Source organism: Peromyscus leucopus, chromosome 14, assembly GCF_004664715.2.
Source record: "Peromyscus leucopus breed LL Stock chromosome 14, UCI_PerLeu_2.1, whole genome shotgun sequence".
Taxonomy (NCBI): Eukaryota; Metazoa; Chordata; class Mammalia; order Rodentia; family Cricetidae; genus Peromyscus; species Peromyscus leucopus.
Genome location: NC_051075.1, coordinates 39,430,390 through 39,449,730, shown reverse-complemented (window position 1 = coordinate 39,449,730; position 19,341 = coordinate 39,430,390). Strand labels below are relative to the sequence as shown.

The 19,341-nt window shown below is 43.8% G+C and overlaps 1 pseudogene; it reads left to right on the top strand.

The window, feature by feature from the left end:
* Positions 1 to 18,705: 18,705 nt before the first annotated feature.
* Positions 18,706 to 18,874, top strand: LOC114684678 (annotated as a pseudogene).
* Positions 18,875 to 19,341: the final 467 nt, after the last annotated feature.

The window sequence follows — 19,341 nt, the reverse complement described above, 5'->3', positions numbered from 1 at the left end:
CTATCTTCAACAAGCGTCAGTTCATTCCAAACCTGAAGGTGTGTGTTGCTATTAACGTATCAAGCTGCCTTACCTTTGTGCTTCTCAGTCGTAAGGGAAGGGTTTGGGGCTGTGGCACTTGCTCCACTCCCCCCCCCCCCCGCCCCCGCCGCCCCCGAGTCCTCAGTCACCAGGACTATCAATGTCTACCCAAGGGTCACAATCAAATCAAATCCCATGTGCTTTCTGTCTTCCAGTACTCGTTCTGATCCTGTGATTCATAGAATGATGTTCTAACTCCAGGCTATATACGAATTACCAAAAAGGTCTAGTCAGAACACAGACGGCCTGCTCTCACCCCATGACTTCTGATCCATCAGGTCTTGGTGGTACCTGAGGGTTTGCCTTGCTGGCAGCTTTCCAGATGCTACAGATGCTGCTGGGCCTGGGGACCAGGCTCTGAGAACCAGTGGCTTAAGCTTTCTCCCCGCAAACCAGCACACGGCAGTTACTTCCCAGCCTAAGTCCTTTTATGGTTTCCTCCTGTCTACAGGACAAAGTCCAGACTCCTTGGCAAGACACTCAAGTCTTTTATGCTCTGGCCTTGAGCTGTTTTTCTCCAGATCTTCAGGATTCAGTCAGCTCCTTGACTCTGTGCGGCAGGATGCTGACCTGTTCGCACATTGTCAACGGGCCTTTTGCCTTCTGGGAAGGGCAGGAAGAAGACGGTAGGAGAGAAAGAGGCCATCGTCTGTTTTCCCTGGGCTCCTTGCCTCTGCTATTTCACAATGATGTTATTCCTCAGATCCATACAGACTGGGCTCTTCCCTGCAGTTACAGTACTCACCGAGTTCTGGTCATTTTCTGCTTTATTAGTTCTACCAGGCCAATGGATCATAATGACTGAGGCTGTTGCTCTTTCCAGGCAAGCTTTACCATCCCTTTTGGGTCCCCCTTAACTCAGCTCACACCTCTATGGACAATCTATTAGATTGTCAATCAAGTTTCTCCTCATCAGTTGCTTTTCTCTTGCTTTCAAGCCTCTGGCTGATCCAAGCCTTCATTTTGCTTCCCAGTTCCATTTGCACCAACCTTCCGGCTACATCACATGCTGGTCACGCGCCTCCCGAACACCAGGGGGTTCACAGGCCTAGCCTTTTCATCTTTCTTCATGTGGAACTCTTCTCTCCACGCTTTAATACGCAGATCGAATGTCAGTTGCTCTGTAATGCTTGCCCGCTTCTCATCCAAACGTACCCCTTGTTTCCGGTACTCATGTACAATACGCTTTGAGAAATGTCACACAGAACTTAAAATTCACATGCTTAAAGTGGCTTTTAGCCACACAGTTATCGCTGTGATCTCATCTGGCAGCATTGGAGAAGTCCCATCCACATTAGCACTCACTGCTGACTCTATTATCCCTACCCAAACAGTAACCTCCCATCTACTCTCTTTCTCTGGGCTTTGGCTATTGTAGACATTTTACAATATTCTGTGACTGACTTTATTTACTCAGCACAGTATTTTTGGGGTCCATCCATGCTGGACCAAGTTTCAACACTCTAGATGTTCTGGCATGTGTTTATCTTCTCCCTAGTTGACGGACATCACGGTGCTTTCCACTTTGGGGCTATAACGAACAATGTTGGTATAAACACTTGTGTACAGTTTTTGTCTAGACAGATGTTTTCATTTATTTTGTGTAAATATCTAGGAGTGGAATTTCTGGGTCAGATAGCGACTCTGTTTAAATGTTTGAGGAACTGCCACAGCTCCTCAGAGTGGCTGTACCAGTTTCCATTACCGCCACCCCGCATGCCCCGGTAGGGTACAAAAGCTCCACTGTTTCCACATCCTGTCCCACAGTTGTTATTGTCTGTTTCTAAAATTAGAGCGACGCTATTTGTGTGATGCGGTATTGAATTAGGGCTTTCATTTGCTGTTCCTTGATGACTTGAGAAGGTCAAGCATCTTTTCATGTGTTTATTGGCCATTTTTATGTCTTCTCTGGAGAAACATCTGTTCAGGAGGTCTTTACATATTCCAGATACAAATCCCTTGTCAGAGTTACATGCTTCGCAGTTCCTTTCCTTCCATTGTGTGGGTTGTCATTTCGCTTTCTTGATGACATCCTTTGGAGTACAGAGATATTTAATTTCAATGACATCTAACTCACCTGTTTTTTCCTTGGTTACTTGTGCTGTTGTTGTGATAACTAAGAAGAATTGCTTAACATAAGACATTCGTCTTCGAGGATACCATCACAAACTACTAGAGGCTGGATGACTTAAACAACATAAAAATATTTTCCCTGGGTTTTGAGGGCAAGGGCAAGGAGCTAGAGCAGAGCTGGATTTGGGTATGACCCTTCTTTGTGGCATTTAGGTGGCTATCTCCTCACCCTGTTCTCACAGGACCAAAGTGTGTACACCAGAAAGGTATCTTTGGGGGCTCTTTCTTATAAAGACATCGATCCTCTCAGCTAAGGCCCTGCCCTACAAACTCATTGGATCTCATTTATTTCCTTAAAGGCTCTACTCCAAATGCAGCCAGAGAGGGAATGAAAGCTTTGTGATGGTTAGTTAACTATCAACTTGACAGATTCTGGCTTCATGTAGGACACAAGACTCTGGCACACCTGTGAGAGACTAAATAGGTTAAGTTGCTCTCTGAGCATGCCTGTTGTGGGTTATCTTGATGAGGTTCATTGATATAGGGAGAGTGATACCATTCTTTGGGCTGAGATTTTAGAGGGAATTTCAAGAGTAACATAAAGCAATGAAGACTTACTCCTGTGCCTTCTGAGAGTTTTTACAGTTTGAGCTAAGACATTAAGATCTGTGACCACTTTTCAGTTGATTATTTTATATGGTATGAGATAGGAGCCCAATTTCCTTCTTTGCTTTCAAATACTCATTTGTTCCAATACCATTTGTTGAAATGACTTTTTTTTTTTTTTCTGAGACAGGGTCTCAGTGTGTAGCCCTGGCTGTCCTGGAACTTGCTATGCAGAACAGGCTGGCCTCAAACTCATAGAGATCCACCTGCCTCTGCCTCATGAATACTGAAATCAAAGGCACTCAATACTACGCCCAGCAGATGATGATTCTTGAATTGACATGGTACCTTGTCTGAAAAATCAACTGAACACAGAGTTAAGGAGTTCTGGGTTTTTCTGTGTGATTTCAATATGGCTCTCATCCTGCTGACTTTGTTCAGTACGATGTAAACGTCTCAGATTGCAGAACACAACACTTCTGATGATAGCTGAAGGGCTTCATGCTCAACACAAAACAGCACTCAACACATACACAGCATGTACATGGATCTTGTTTTCTAATGTTAAAACAGGAATGATCTTTGGGAAATGACATCATGAACCATTAACACGAACCAGTTTACCCAACTGAAAGGCAATAGGAATTGTAGAGAAGGAAACACAGACAAGCAGGTTTCATAGGAGAATTGGGGGCAGGAAGTACCTTCGACACTTGGACTACCTGTGCAGAACAAGTGTGCAACAGTGCGCAAGCACTTTCTGGTGTTAGACCCTTGAAAATCATTTCCCTAAATAAGAATATAGAGGAAGGAATTGAGGGAGGAAACACTCATTTACCAGTCCACTTTGGGGAGTGCCAAAACCAAAGTTATTATAGGAGATTTGGTTGTTTAGTTAAAATAAGACTGTGTGCTTGGGAACTACTTGGTTGTCAATCTAATCAAAATTAACACGATGGTTTATTTTATGTGTCAACTTGACTGGGCCATCTGGTTCAGTTACTTGGCTAAATACTGTCCTGGGTGTATCTGACGGTATATTTAGAAATGTTGGTGTTTGACTTGGTAAAGGAAGTAAAGTATATTGCCATCTACAGTGGTTGAGTGAGGCAGAGTTCACACTCCATTCCCATGGGACCTCTGAGACTCTGGAATTTTGTGAGCCATTTACAATGTGTATGTGAGGTTGGGTGGGTAGGGGGGTATCTTGTTGGTTCTAGTTTCCTGGGAAGCCTGACTAATATAGAAGTAATGACAAAATTTAAATCAGACATAGATAGAAATATGATTAAAAAGAACCAGTGTTCTATCACAAATGAAAACAACAATACAATTTTAACATAATGCACAGCTATTTAGTTTTGAGATTCAGGTACTATAAACCAAGACAAATAAAATCTACTTTCTGGGTTTGCCCTTCAAGGTCATTTCTACAGTGCCGTCTTCTGGACACGACACACATGGCCTTTGCATTCAGGAACTCGGTGCAACTATAGTTACCTGCATACGACCTGTACACGGCCAAGCTAGTAAGATCTGTCAACATTTCAACAGGCAGCCCGAATTGGACTCAGTGGTGACCGCAAAGGAGAAGGAGAAGACATGAAGGGGTAAGGGGAAAACATTAGAGTGTCTGGGGACAGTGGGAGTGGGGGGTTGGGGCTGCACGTGAACAAAACACATTTTTCTATGGATGAAATTATAAAGACTACATAAAAGCGTTCTTTAAAATGAATAAATAAATGAACCCAGTCTTTCACCAAATGACCATTTGCACAGTCCTTCCCTCACTGTAAGTGTGGAGTAGTTTGAATTCCCTACTGCTTCCCTCATTAAACCATCAATTAAATAAATGTTTTCATGGACTTGCTTTATTTTTGTATGAGAGTTATGATTCTGTGTTCTTGCAAAGACACAGATTCTGTGTTCTTCAATACACACACACACACACACACACACACACACACACACACACACACACCAGAAAGAACCCCACACCTTTTGGTCATATAATTTCATGCATTCAAAGCACTCACGGGATGGGGAACAGTAACTTTCCCATCTAGACTGATGAAAAGGAATTTAGTCTTATCTTTCCATTTTTCTCCCCACCCCCTTTCCATAGGGTCTCATTGCGTATCTCACTTTCAGCTGTTTGGGCCTTGGGTATATTCTTCTTAATATCTGTAGATATTTAAGGAACTATGAGAATCTATGTCACAGGAAGGGGCTTCATTCAATTTTGCCCTAATGTGAGATTTTTTTTTTTTTTTTTTTTTTTTTTGGTTTTTCGAGACAGGGTTTCTCTGTGTAGCTTTGGTGACTGTCCTGGATCTTGCTCTGTAGACCAGGGTGACCTCGAACTCACAGAGATCCACCTGGCTCTGCCTCCCAAGTGCTGGGATTAAAGGTGTGCACCACCACCGCCCGGCGTGAGATTATTTTTTTCTCTTTAGAATCTCTTAACTCTTGTGGGTTTTAACATCCAAAAGCACGTAATGATTGGCTTTGTAAAGACTGGCTGCTTTTCTTCACTGAGCCAGAGAAGTCCTCCAAGTGTCTTATAGAAATGGGCATAGTTTTATCCTTATAGTGACGCTATGTCATGGTTTGGTGATTCTTTTTCTACTCAGCAAAGATCAGAAGAAAACATCAATAACTGATAAAATATTCAGCAAGTATTGATAAGCAAAAGAAGAGTTCTCATACTTATGTGTCCATTCAAAGCAGAAAGATAAATGAGAAGGGATCAAGACTGATTAGCAAGGGCCCAGTGCTAAGTAGGTACTTTTTATTTTTGGAGTCATTTCTAAAAAAAACCAGTCCATTGATTTATAGAGAAGAAACCGAGGCGCAGAGAGATTAAGCAGTTCATCTAAGATCACAATTTTTTGTTAAGATTAGGTCTCTCTGAACCCCAAGTTTGTGCTTTGGTGTTCTCTGGAGGATCAAATGGGTAGTATTCACCAGGCAGTGGTGGCGCACACCTTTAATCCCAGCACTCAGGAGGCAGAGGCAGGTGGATCTCTATGAGTTTGAGGCCAGCCTGGTCTACAGAGTTCCAAGACAGCCAGGCTACACAGAGAAACCCAGTCTCAAAAGAACCACACCAACAAGAGACAGTATTCAACTCTGGATGTTTGATACCCAGCTCACCTAACTCCCCCATCTTTGCAGTGAGAAGTTTTTGTTCTTAGGATAATGTTCTGCTTTGGAGTCCAGGCTTTCCAAAGAGCCAGACTCAGTAAATTACTTGTCAGTGAAGTCCTTGACATGGATTTATTTGCACTCTGATAAGTGTCTAAAGTGCTCAGGGCATAGTAACTTACAATGTCAGCTCCGTATTTTTTATTTATGTACTTTTTATTTTATAAGACAAGATCTCACTATGCAGCCTAAGATGGCCTGGAACCGCTATGTAGTCTAGGCTGGCTTCAAAATCACAACAATTCACCAGCTTCTGCCTCTTTGGTGGGATTAAAGGACTGGGCACAAGTAGTACCAACTTCGTTTTTATGAGCACAATTCTTAGCTACAGTGATCAATAGACACACCCTCCTTTGTCTATGGCGGCAATCAATGCCATCTGCTCATCTTGATTCACACTGAGAAATAGCATTGAACTAGTCTACAAACTGATGAAAGTTAAGAAGGAGAAGGAGAAGGAGAAGGAGAAGGAGAAGGAGAAGGAGAAGGAGAAGGAGAAGCAGCATTTCCACAGCTGTACCTCTTTAACTGCTGCTGTTATTGCCCTGAACTTATCCCAACACGGCAGATGAAGGAAACAGAATGGGACCCTTTGGTACCTCACCTTGCCTGGGCCTTACGTGGACATTGGCTATGGCACTAAACTCACACATTCAACTTTGCAGGCCTAAATGTTATAAGCAACACTTCAAACATGCAGAAAAGTTCCAGAAACTTACTCCCCCACCCCAAGCTATATCTCCATGTAGCTGGACCAGGGCTCTCATTCATAGAATGGAACTCAGGAGCACTTGTGTTAAGAGTCATATTTTTTATTCCCACATCATAGGGCTTTGGGTCCGACTTATTTTGAAATGGATTGTAGTTAAGATATTTGTTAACTAAGCGATATCACACATGTTTCCACATCTGATTAATGAATTATTGCCTTACGCATAGTAATTTTTTCTCAAACCAGTAATCATTCAACCTTTTCCTCAGGCATGAAACGGGGTTTATTTCAGGGCTTCTTAAAGGCAAAGGGTATTCTTTTGACAGAGTTAGTCATAAAAGCGAAAATGTATTCATCCCCTTTTCAATTTGTAGATTTAATCCACCATCGAACATTCCTTTCATAAAGAAAATAGCCATGTTAAAAGCAAATGTTATGAACGTAATACTTCCTCTGGGCACGCATGCTAGCCAAAACACCAAACTATCCTTTTAAAGAAACACATTGAGAATGACTAGTTTGTCATTCAGCTGAGGGTTTATGTATAAAAATAATCCCACCCCAGGTAAAGTAAAGGATAACCATGCTACAGTCCACAGACCCAGAGAGGCTAGGTAACAAGGAGGGCCCAAGGGGGGTGAGGGGCACATGGACCTCCCTGGGAAGGGGAAATAGAAGAGATCTCCTGGGTGGACTGGTGCTGGGTGGGGGTGGAAACTTGAGGGATCAAGTTGGGGGGAGTGGATGGAGGGGAAGAGTACTGAAAGACGTGACTGGAATGGGGGCGGGGCATTTCAGGGTCAGGTAGAAACCTGATGCAAGGGAAACTCCCACAAATCTACAAGGGTGACCACAGCTAAGACTCCTAGCAATAGTGGATACTGCAGTCTGAACTGGCCATCTCCTGTGATCAGATTGGTGAATACCCCAACTGTCATCAGAGAGCCTTCATCCAGTAACTGATGGAAACAGATGCAGAGACCCACAGCCAAACATTAGCCCAAGTTCAGGGAATCATGCTGAAGAAAGGGAAGAAGGAATGTAAGAGCCAGAGTGGTCCAGGACATCACAAGTAAACCCATAGAAATGACTAACCTGGCTCATAAGACCTCACAGAGTCTGAACTAACAACCAGGGAGCCTGCATGTGACTAACCTAGGCCTTCTACATATATGTGACAGTTGTGTAGCTTGATCTACTTGTGGGACTCCTAACAATGGGAGCAGGGGCTGTCCCTAACGCTTTGGCTGCCTCTTGGGGATCTGTTCCTTATACTGTATTGCCTTGGCCAGCCTTAATACAGGGAGATAATTGTGGGTTGTTTTTATTCTTTCACTCTTTGCCTCTTTTGGGGGGCCCACTACCCAGCTCACAAATAAATCACAAATGGAGTCTTATTCTTTCTTACGAATGCCTGGTCTGAGCTCAGCTTATTTCTAGCCAGCTTTTCTTAACTTTAATTATCCCATCTACCTTTTGCCTCTGGGCTTTTATCTTTATCCTGTGTACTTTTCTTTGCTTCTTACTCTGTAGCTGTTGGTATATAAGCTAGGTGGCTGGACCCTTGAGTCCTCCTTCTTCTCTTGCTCCTATATCTCTCTCTCCCCAGATTTCTTCTCCAATTTATTCTCTCTGCCTGCCAGCCCCGCCTATCCCTCTCCTGCCTTGCTATAGGCCGTCCAACTCTTTATTGACCAATCAGGTATTTTAGACAGGCAAAGTAACACAGCTTCACAGAGTTAAACAAATGCAACATAAGAGAATGTGACACATCTTTGCATCATTAAACAAATGTTCCACAGCATAAACAAATGTACATATCTTAAGATAATATTCTACAAAGGGGAGGTGCTTAGTCTTACAACTTGATATGCTATGCATTGTTGATACCCATGGGAGGCCTGCCCTTTTCTGAACAGAAACAGAGGAGTGGATGGGGAGGTGGGGATAGAATGGGAGGAGAGGAGGGAGGAGAAAATGTGGTCAGGTTGTAAAATAGATAGATAGATAGATAGATAGATAGATAGATAGATAGATAGATAGATAGACAGATAGATAGAATTTAAAAAATATCCCAGCCTAGGCAATATGTCCTGTAATGCATTGGCATGTATAGTGTCCCAAGAAAGAGATGTTTTGGGGGGGGGGGTGCTTCTATCTCCCTCAGTTGGGAGATGAGCTACTCATTCTCAATCACTGGAATTCTGAGAGTGTGCTATTAGGATTCTGAGTCTTGGATATACTTTATCAGTGTCCCTTTATGTTGGAGAAACGTAACTGCCCAAATGTAGTAGTCATCCCCTATCACTTCTCTAGTTTGAGCATGTGGCACTTATTTGCTGTAGAAATCAATGAAATACAGTATTGCTGAAGACTGCTGCCCCAGTGTATTTCCTGTACATGGTGCCCCTCCGGCTTTGCTCTCATCCTCTCTGTTTGGGTAGCAGCCCATACTTGAACAGTCATCTGTTCTCTTTCTGTCTAGATGTAGAAGTCACACTCCGTCCCTCCCTAACCCAGAAAGGTTATAGTGAATTTGTGACCAGGCCATGGTAAGACTTGACGCCACCCCTGCTTACGGAGGGGCACACCTCGTAACGATGCATCAGCTGTTGCAGGCCCGCCTCTTTCTTCGCCAGCAGAAGGCAGAGTGAGCCGAGTGTACTGAACAACATGACACCGGCATCTTATGTTTTTTTTTTTTTTTTTTTTCTAACAGGCAGGTGGCCCAAATGCAGCCTGTCTCTAGCCTGCCCCTGTCTTTTTGTCCCTACAGATGTTGGTCTGTCCTCCTCAAGCCACACACTAGTCCCTTGAGGCTTTGGGGTGAAATATGATGCAAAAGGAGAAAGGAAAATCTTAGATGTGGAACAAAGCCACTTGAGAGCTGTCACATCAGCCTGGGACTTTGATTTGGTGTGTTTGTGTCTTAAACACTGGTTACTATAGCTACTGCAAGCCATGAATACAAAGGAGCCAGGCAGGGGCTTTGGGGGAGACTCGTGTACCATTTTTTTTTCTTTTAGCATTTTGCTTGCACTGAATGTCAAGTCAAGGACCACCTACTTAACCCATGATTAAACTGAGATTGAAAATGCCACCTAATTAGGCACCTGACAATGATGCTCAGAATGAACCCCAGAATGAGCTTCCCAGTTTTCTGCAGACGTAGAAGTGTGCACGAAGCAGAACTAATCAGGAGGAGCATCTCAGAAGCACACTGTAAGCTTATTAGCATCGCCACTTATTCATTCAGGTTTATTAATTTGAATTAACAATGGATAGCAATCACCCTTTCTACCTCTTAAATGATTAGGTGAACATTTTCCCATGTCATTAGACCTTGCAAAGGTTTGAGTGCAAGCTGTGGAGTATCAAGGAGGAGGTATAAAGACCAGGCAAGCTGAAAACCAGCCTGCATGACCTTGAGGTATTGCTGTATTTTATAACTTAACGTCTCTTCAGTGGCCAACACACTGTCTTAAAAGCCACCACAAACTCCTGGCTTCCTTTTCAGTGAATTGCACTGCACCAGGACCAGAAGCCATACTCTGCAAAAGCCAAACACTTGCTTTCATAAAGCCTGTACTGAAAAACTGAACGACAGGGGCAATTATTAAAGACCTCAGTGTTCACAGAGAAGCAAAAAGCAAAAGGGCCACCCTGGCCCTGATGGAAATGATTACCAACTTAGGAGTTCCCACCGAGAATCCTCTCTCCATGATGTGTGGAAAACTTTCCAGAATATAATCTAATAATAGCAAAATAAATAGGAACGCTAAACAAATACTCCAACAAACCCATTGCTCACATTAGTAGTGGAAACTCAGAGTGCTGACACTATCTGAGATTTTCCTGTGACCCAGAGCATGTCCAAGCTATATACCCAATATCGGGATGTGGAAAGACATTGTGCTTTTCCATAGAAAAGAGTGTGGCTTTCTTGTGATTCTTTGCAGAGGTGAGTTGCATATCGATGCTAGCTGAGGCTTGCCCTCCCTTTCTGTCTCTTGTCATATTTTGCCTGTCTGTGTACTGTTTTTTCATAACTCTTATTATGCTTCCCTTATAGTCATTAAGCCTACTATGATGATCAAAAGTTTTTATCTTTCAAATAATTAAAATCTGTGCAAGGATATGTACTAATGACTGAAAAAACACAAACCATAGTCCAGAAAAAAAAAAAACAACTCTAATTATATCATTTGCCATTTTAATTTTGAAATAGTCTTGCTATGCAGCCTGGATTCTATACTCACAAGGTAGTCCAGGTTGGCCTTGAACTTGGAGCTATCTTCCTGTTTCAGCTTCCCAGTCCAGGGAGCACAGGTATGGGCCACCATGCCCACATTTCATTTGCATTTTCATGATGCTCTTTTAGATAGTTTTGTTATCATATTCATAGCATACATAAAAAAACATGAAATTTCATTCTTTTCATAAAGACACTGTCCCACATATCATTTTACACTCTTACGTTTTACACATATGGATTGCTAATATGCAAATGTATTAGTAAATGTGCTTCTGCAGCTTTATTTTTAAAAATAATTTTAGGTGGCATTTTTGGAAACAGAATCTTACCGTGTATCTCAGGCTAGCCTTGAATTTGAGTTGCTCCTGCTTTTGTCTCCCAAGCGCTGAGACTGCGCATGAGCACAGACACACTTGGCCACAATTTCACTTTTCATCACTAAATGGTGATCTATAACATAGAACGCAATGTTTAACTAGTTCTCTGTGTGTGTGTGTGTGTGCATGCGTGTGTGTTATATGGTATGTATGTGTGTGTGAGCATGCACGTGTACATGGCTAGAAGATGTTGTTGGGTGTCTTCCTCAATCATGTCTCCGCTTTATATTTTGAGACAAGGTCTCTCAGTGAGCCATAGACTGGCTGACCAATGAGCCCCAGGGAGTCTCTTGACTCCACCCCCCCATCCCACCCCAGCACAGGACTTACAGACCCAGGCAGCCATATAAGAATTTTTAAGTGGGTGTTGGAGATCTGAATTAAGGTCTTCATGTTCGCACAGTAAGCAATTGACCCCCTGACCTCAGCCCAGGTCAAGAAGTTCTTTATGTTTTCCTATGTAGTGGAAATATTGAAGAATACACTTTTACTATCGACATTTGCACATTCTTAAATACAAATCGGTGATTATTGGTGGGTCAGGGCTAGTCTAGTGGTGTCACATCTTCTGAAGGCTCTCTCCTCTCTCTCTCCTATGGCATTACACACAGAGCTGACCTTGACCTTGGGCTTTGCAGTCATTTCTGCCTCAGCAGTCTCCGACAATCAAGAATTGAGCCTCCACTAGAGATGCGAGAAGAAGGACCGAAAGCTTTGGCTGGGTAAAACATTTTTATTAATGGAAAATTCCAGCCCTATTCCTTGTAGTGAATTCTCAACAAAAATATGCTCCAGACACCAAAGTGACAGAAAAAATACTATTCATAAGAAAAGACAAATTGTGGGGAATAAAGCGTCAAGGTCAGATGATTTTCTAAGAAGGTATACGTAGAAGGAAGCCCCTCCCATGAGAGACCGCTGTCAGCCCTGAAATCCAAAAGTTCATGGGACACCTCAGGTCCTTCTGAGATCTGCAAATCTCCTTGATCTTTCTGCCTGCGGTGTTTGGAGATGTTTACAGTAACTGTAAAGCAAGGCTTGCCTTTCAGGAAAGGAATACGCGGTAACCTGACCCCAGAAAGCTTTCTGCACTGGGCTTTTAAAAGAGCGAGGAGGAGTGCCCCCCCCCCCACGTCATCTCTCCAGGAAGGGAAGGAAGATGGGAAACGCATTCAGTTACTTTGTAAGGGGGACCGGGCACTGCAGTGGGCAGTCCCCTGCAGTGGGCAGTCCCCTGCTGCTGTCTCTTGCTTCTGCCCAACCTCATGGCAGGTTCATTAGTACCCAGTTTTTTTTTTTTTTTTTTTTTTTTTTGGTTTTTCGAGACAGGGTTTCTCAGTGTAGCTTTGCGCCTTTCCTGGGACTCACTTGGTAGCCCAGGCTGGCCTCGAACTCACAGAGATCCGCCTGCCTCTGCCTCCTGAGTGCTGGGATTAAAGGTGTGCGCCACCACCGCCCGGCAAGTACCCAGTTTTACAGAAGAGGAAAACAGAAATTCTGAGAGCGAGAAAACCTTACTGCTAATTATATAGTTAGCTGATGACAGACTAGCTTTACACAGTTCTGTCAGACTTTAAATCCCATATGTTTTCTTCTAGACTTACACATTTGAAAAACTTTCCCTAGGACTGTAGTACCCAGATCTGGATAATTATTCTTTGCTATAAAGCTCATGCCTTGACTAGCTAGACAAAGGTGCGCTTGTGAGTCCTCAGATTCTAAACACAAGGTCGTTCCTGGCTTGAATAAAATCCACCTGGACCAGTAACTGCAAAGCAGGTCTCATCACCTGTGTACTGTAAGGTGGGATCCTTAAACTAGAGGCTGTTTATTGCTCAGGCCTTCTAGAATAGTAGGTTTGGTTGGTTCCGTAATTGGGTAGGGTAGACCCTCATTTTCTATTGCTAGAAAGAACTTAGAGATGGCACATAAAATTCTGATTCAAAGGGGTGTCAAATAAGAGTGAAATGTTGTTTCTCTGCATATTCCAGTATTCTAATCAAGCGATGATAACAATGATGATGAAAATATCAAAAAGTGACGATAGAACTGAGGTTTACTTAGCTCTCATCATGTGTATTACATGTCTTGTCACTGTGACAAAATTCCCTGACCAGAGCAACTTAAGGAAAGAAGCATATGGTCCATCAAGGTGAAGAAGACGTGGGTGGCTGAAGCTTGAGGCAGCTAATCACAATGTATCCGCTCTCAGGGGCAAACAGAGAAAGCCAGGTCTTGATTAGACTTTCTCTTTTCATTCAGCCCAGGACCTTAGACCCACGGAATGGTGCTGTCCACAGTTAAAGAGGGTCTTCCCATGTCCGTTAACCTAATCAAAATATCCCTCACAGGCATGCCCAGATGTAGAGAGCAGTCCTCAGAGGCTCATCTTCTAAGTGATCCTGTCAAGTCGATGACTGATATGAACTATCACATGACAAATTAGATAGTTTCTAATGTTTCACACATATTCTGGCACCAATCAGGGCACTGCAGCTCATTTCTACCACCTAAAAATTGGTCCCAAACTGACAAGGTAAGGGTTCACTTCTCCAAAAGGCTCCTCTAAATTCAGATGCCAGCTTTACTTTGGGGACCTAATCTGCCCACACTTCTTGATGACTTGCTACAAACTTGGGGGTTCCCATGACCCAGCTGGTTTGATATTCATGAGAGCAGCTCACAGAATTCAGAAAAGCCCTGTGCTTGGGCCTATGATTTTATTATAAAGGATACAAATCAGACTAACTAAATGAAGAGACACAAAGGACTAACTGGGAAGGTTTTGAGTGTCGAGGTCCCATGTACACTCCCTGTGGAATCAGGTGTGACATTCTCTGGGAACATTAATGTACTCACCATCCAGGAAGACCACCAAGCTCTGGTGTCATTACCTATTGAGTTGCTGAATCTGTGACTGAATTTAATCTTGAGCCCCCTCCCCACCCTAGAGGTCAGAGGGTGGGCTGATAACCAGAGGACTCAAAGAAAGCTACCCCTCTAATCACATGGCTGGCTTTCCTCACAACCATCCCCCATCCTCAGCCTCTACATCTCACTACTATAAACTCATGTATGACCTGGGGGAGGGGCTCCTGTATATGAAGATATCCCAATCCCTTAGGAAATTCCAAAGATTTTAAGTAAATCCTATATTTTCACAAAGTAAATAAAACTTTAATTTTTCCCTTCAAAGCATACTATGAGGTAAAAAAATTAATTAAGCATTAAGAAAATTAATGCTTTCAAGATCTAGAGATATGATAATCAGTAGAACTGGACTCAAACTCAGATTTCTTTAACATCAAAGACTACACTTGGTCTGTCTTAGTCCTTGATATTATCTCACATGTGAGCACCCGATAATTCTAAAGAATGCTTATACATGAGCACATGTGTAACATGTGTACATGTGTTCTGAAGCTTATGATCCTTAACTACTGTGGGAAAGATTGTTGGTTGGACCCCAGTGTCCATTGTCCTTTGCCCAGGGATGCCATTAAGCTGTCTTGTCCTGTCCAGTGTTAGAATGACATTTCCCAGAAGCACAAGCAAATGCACTACATGGAGTTTCGGGAAGATGCCCATGCTCAAGAGACTGAATCCCCTCTTCCCAAAAGCTGGAACGGGAACTGGTACCAGTGGTGGGTATACCACCAGTCCTAAGGTGAAGAGCTATGTTTATACACAGTGGGTATGTGCAAAATCAAAGCAATAAGTGTTAGGATCCTGCTTACACTCTTCCGGGTTTAACATCTTACGTCATCAGCGGGCGACTGCGTCTCCTCCTTAAAAAGCGCCCCCCCCCCTTCCTGTGTTTCCTCTCTGCCAGACCTGGCTCTCCCCCCCCCCTTTTCCTCCATTAAAGCTCTAAAAACTAATATTGGGTTCTGCCGTGACCCGTGACTCTTCCGCCGATCAACCAGCGCCGTTCATCCTTTCAATATGGCCTTGGAGCAGGGCCCTCCCCTTAGCTCAGGACATTCACCTCTCCTTGGGCCGAATTGAGAGAAAGGAAAATATTTCCATCTTCTCCAAGGCACTGTGTTCTAACTAGCACTATTGCTAACGTGAAGATGTTGCTGTAGGCTTGTTAGTATGGCTAGTCATAGACACAGTGCCACTCACCAGTTCAGCTTTGGGATCAATGCAGTCTCTACAGCAGTGGTTCTCAACCTGTGGGTCACGTCCCTTTTGGGGGTGGCACATCAGATATTTACATGACAATTCCTAACAGTAGCGAAATTACAGTTATGAAGTAGCCATGAAGTAATTTTATGGGTGGGGGTCACCACAACATGAGGAACTGTATTCAAGGGTTGCAGCGTTAGGAAGACTGAGGACCTCTGGGCTAGAGTAACTGTGGGTTGTTGGTCCTGATCTGCCCTCTTCGTGCCTTGAAATGCCTGTGTGCTGACTTGCTAGTCTGTAGGGTGAGGTTCTTATTCTTCTGTAGCCCTGGAAGTCTGCCAGATGACAGTCAAATTCTCCTGACAAATGTCATGGCGGCGGCAGCGGGAGGTGGGGGGCACTGCCATAAATTGTCCTGTCTTACAGTATTTCAGACTAACACTTAAAGGCTGCATGGCTGACCTCGATTTGTACTCGGATCACTCAGTTTCATGGAATGTCTCTGGAGCAGGGTTTGAGCCAGTTTTGCGACTCTTGGTGTTGATGTTTGCCTGGGACCAGCATCAAGGTCCTTTGTTTTTATTTATTTTTCTATAGATTCAAGCTCATTTAAAACTAGGCTTTACCCAGCATGAATATGTCATTGGGAGAGAAAGAGATTGAATGGACTTCAGTTCGAAATCATAAAACTTGCAACGTCTGCCATGAGGACAGCAACAGACTCTCAACCAAGAAACAATTGCTTTGATTTCGAAGTTAAACAGCATTCTGTTTGCTTCCCAGAAGTTCTGTGCATTAAAGATGGACATTAACAGCATGCTCTGGCTGTGTGTGTGTGTGTGTGTGTGTGTGTGTGTGTATGTGCATGCGTGCATGTGTGTTGGTATGTGCACATGTGTGTACAGGTGCTTGCGCCTGTGCATTCACAGGGGCCAGAGGAAGACATCGAGGTCATGCTCTATTGTTATCTACTTTATTCCCTTGAGACAGGGTCTCTCCAGAATCTGGAGTTAGGCCAGCCTCCAGCAAGTGCTATGATCTTTGTGGCCCTAACCCACAAACAATTGTCAGGTTATAGGCATGAGTGCAGCCGAGCTTGGCGTTTTGTGGATGCTTAGATCCGGACTCAGGTCTTCATGCTTCTGTAGCAAGCACTGAACCATCTTTCCAGTGGGACTGCTTTCTGACTGAAGACAATCAAAGACCTAGACACACTCACAAGGCTGGCCTCTGCTTAAGAAGTAGTTTTTTTTTTTTTTTTTAAAGGAATCCTGTGTGTATGGTGCACACTTGTTCACATGTGTGGATGCATGTGTGTGCAGGTGTGTGTGTAAATGTATAGATGTGGATGTCAGAAGTTGACATTGGGTATCTTTCTCAATCATACTCCACTTTTATTTACTGGGTCTGTGTCTCCTACTGAACCCAGAACTAACCAGTTTGCTTTGGATTCCTCCATCCCCACCTCCTGAGCACTGGGATTAGGGGCAGCTTGATATGGCTGCCCAACATTTTTCTGGGGATGCTATGGATCTAAACTCCAGTCCTCACAGTTGGCTGGCAAGAGCTTTATCCATGGAGTCATTTCCCCAGCCCCCAAGAAATCATTTAAGGAAGTAGTTTAATTTATCTATAATTGGAACTTAGAGAGGAGTGTGGTTGCTTATATGGCTTGGGACTCTCAAGCTACCTGTAATATTAAAAAAAAAAAATTCTTATGTGTGTAAGAGAAGATGAAGTGAAGTTAAAGATCAAAGCTATATCAAAGCGTTCTCACCTTCTGTTTGGGTTTCCGAGAGCACTTTCATGGGGGGGAGATGAAAGAGCCGCTCTCCCCGGGGTCCACATGTAAACCCATCAAAGCACTGTGTTTACATTTGGGAGGCTGAGAGTAAAGAGACTGTGGATTGGAAGATATGCAACTAACAAGAAGAGGAAAGGCAACTTAAAAAAAAAAAAAAAAAAAGACAACCCCACCAATTCATGTATGCCTTGGGAACTTGGTGCACAGTGTAGCTTTGGAGGGAGATGGCGCTTAGCAGCCGGTAAATGGCCATGGAGGCTCCATCCTGATAAACGGCTTAGCATGTTGTCTCAAGAGAGGGCCACTTATTGCTAGAGTGGTTTCTCTTCCATGCAGCTCATCCTGGGTTCCACTCTCCCTTGCTGGCTCCTTCTCGCCTTCCCTCTTTCCGCTCTGCTGCCATTGAGTGCACCCGAGCTAAGCACCTGCCAGTGGCCTCTCTTTGGATTCCTTAGACTCAGAACCATTAGGGAAACATACTTCCATTCTGGATAAATTACCTAGTCATGGGTAATACGCAATAACCATGACAACAACAAAAAATGATGAAGACACTCCCATTTATCCATCATGTGGAAGTGGCCGTGGAGAGGGCCACTGAAAACCTTACTCATATTCTCTCTCTCTGTCTTTCTCTGTATCTCTGTCTGTGTCTGTCTGTATGTCTCTCTGTCTGTCTGTCTGTCTGTCTGTCTCAGGTAGCACAGGCTGGCCTCGAACTTGCTATGTAGCTGAGGATGATCTTGGACTCCTTCCTGATCCTCTTGCCTCCACGTGTCTGGTGCTGCTCTTATTGTGATTATAGGTCCATACCACCATGCCTGGCTTTTTCCCTTCCTTTTGCATATAACCAAACACATTCTTCTTCTGCAGTGTAACATTAAAATGAATGACTTTAATCAAGCCACACTATTTAGATTCCTAAGTAAAGCGAGTATTTTGAAATGGAGCGGGAACTGTGATAAGGCGGCGTCTTATCTATCTTACTTCATGGGTACTCGGTGACCGTGGTGGCCTGAGAACCTGTGTGGAGCCTTGACGAGAGGCCTTGCACACAGAGGGCACAGGTTCTGTGCAGACAGTGTCGCACAAACATCAGCTGAGAGGGGAGCAGACAAGCCGCCTCCTCCAGTGTGTTTTACCAAGCGTCTGGTGGGGTCAACAATCCCTGGCTTTGCCCGTTATTATCAAACACCTTCGCCTTGACATCAACTAACAGACTGTAGTCTGGGAGACTAGCATCCATAGAATACATGCTCAGCCTGCTCAGGGCTCCGTGTTCAACCCCCAGCACCTACCATCCCTCCCGCAAAGGAAAACAAGCTACCTGTAACGATGCAGAAAAAATCGGGAAATAAGCTTACATGTATAACTATGAACTTAGCATTAAAACAGATTCTGAATGCAGTACTGTTGAGCAACAGAACAGAGTGACCTTGAGTGTTCAGGCCTGACCACCATGCTGAGCAGGTTCCTGGGCCCATGCAACCAAGAACCAGCCAAGAATTGGACTCAACAGCCAACATGTGGGGTCCTAAAGGTGCCATGGGGTATTGTGAGTCATGGACAGGCAGCTCATCCTAGTCTGGGTGCCCTGCATCAATGGCAAGTTTAAGAAGGATGATTAAGTAGCCGACCCTCTCTAGGTCTCCATGGCTTCACACCACAGGGTACCTTAAGAACAGCCTGCCCAGGTCTGTGGCACAGACCTTACAGTACCAGTGGAAGGCTCTATGTTGACAAACACTTGACATATCTTGATGCCTGTCTCATTAAACAGCGTTTTCATACTTGCAAACAAACAAATAAACAGGTTAATAAGACACAGCAAATGCTGGTTTCATGCAGTCTGGTGAATGTGTGGGTTTTGTGTGTGTGTTTGTGTGTGTGTGTGTGTATGTGTGTGTGTGAATGTGTGCATGTATGTGTTTGTGCACACATGTGTATGAGTGTGAATACATGTGTGAGTGCATGTGCATGCATGTGTGCATGTATGTATGTTTGTGCACACATGTGTATGAGTGTGAATACATGTGTCAGTGTGTGTGTGCATGCATATGTGCATGTATGTATGTTTGTGCACACATGTGTATGA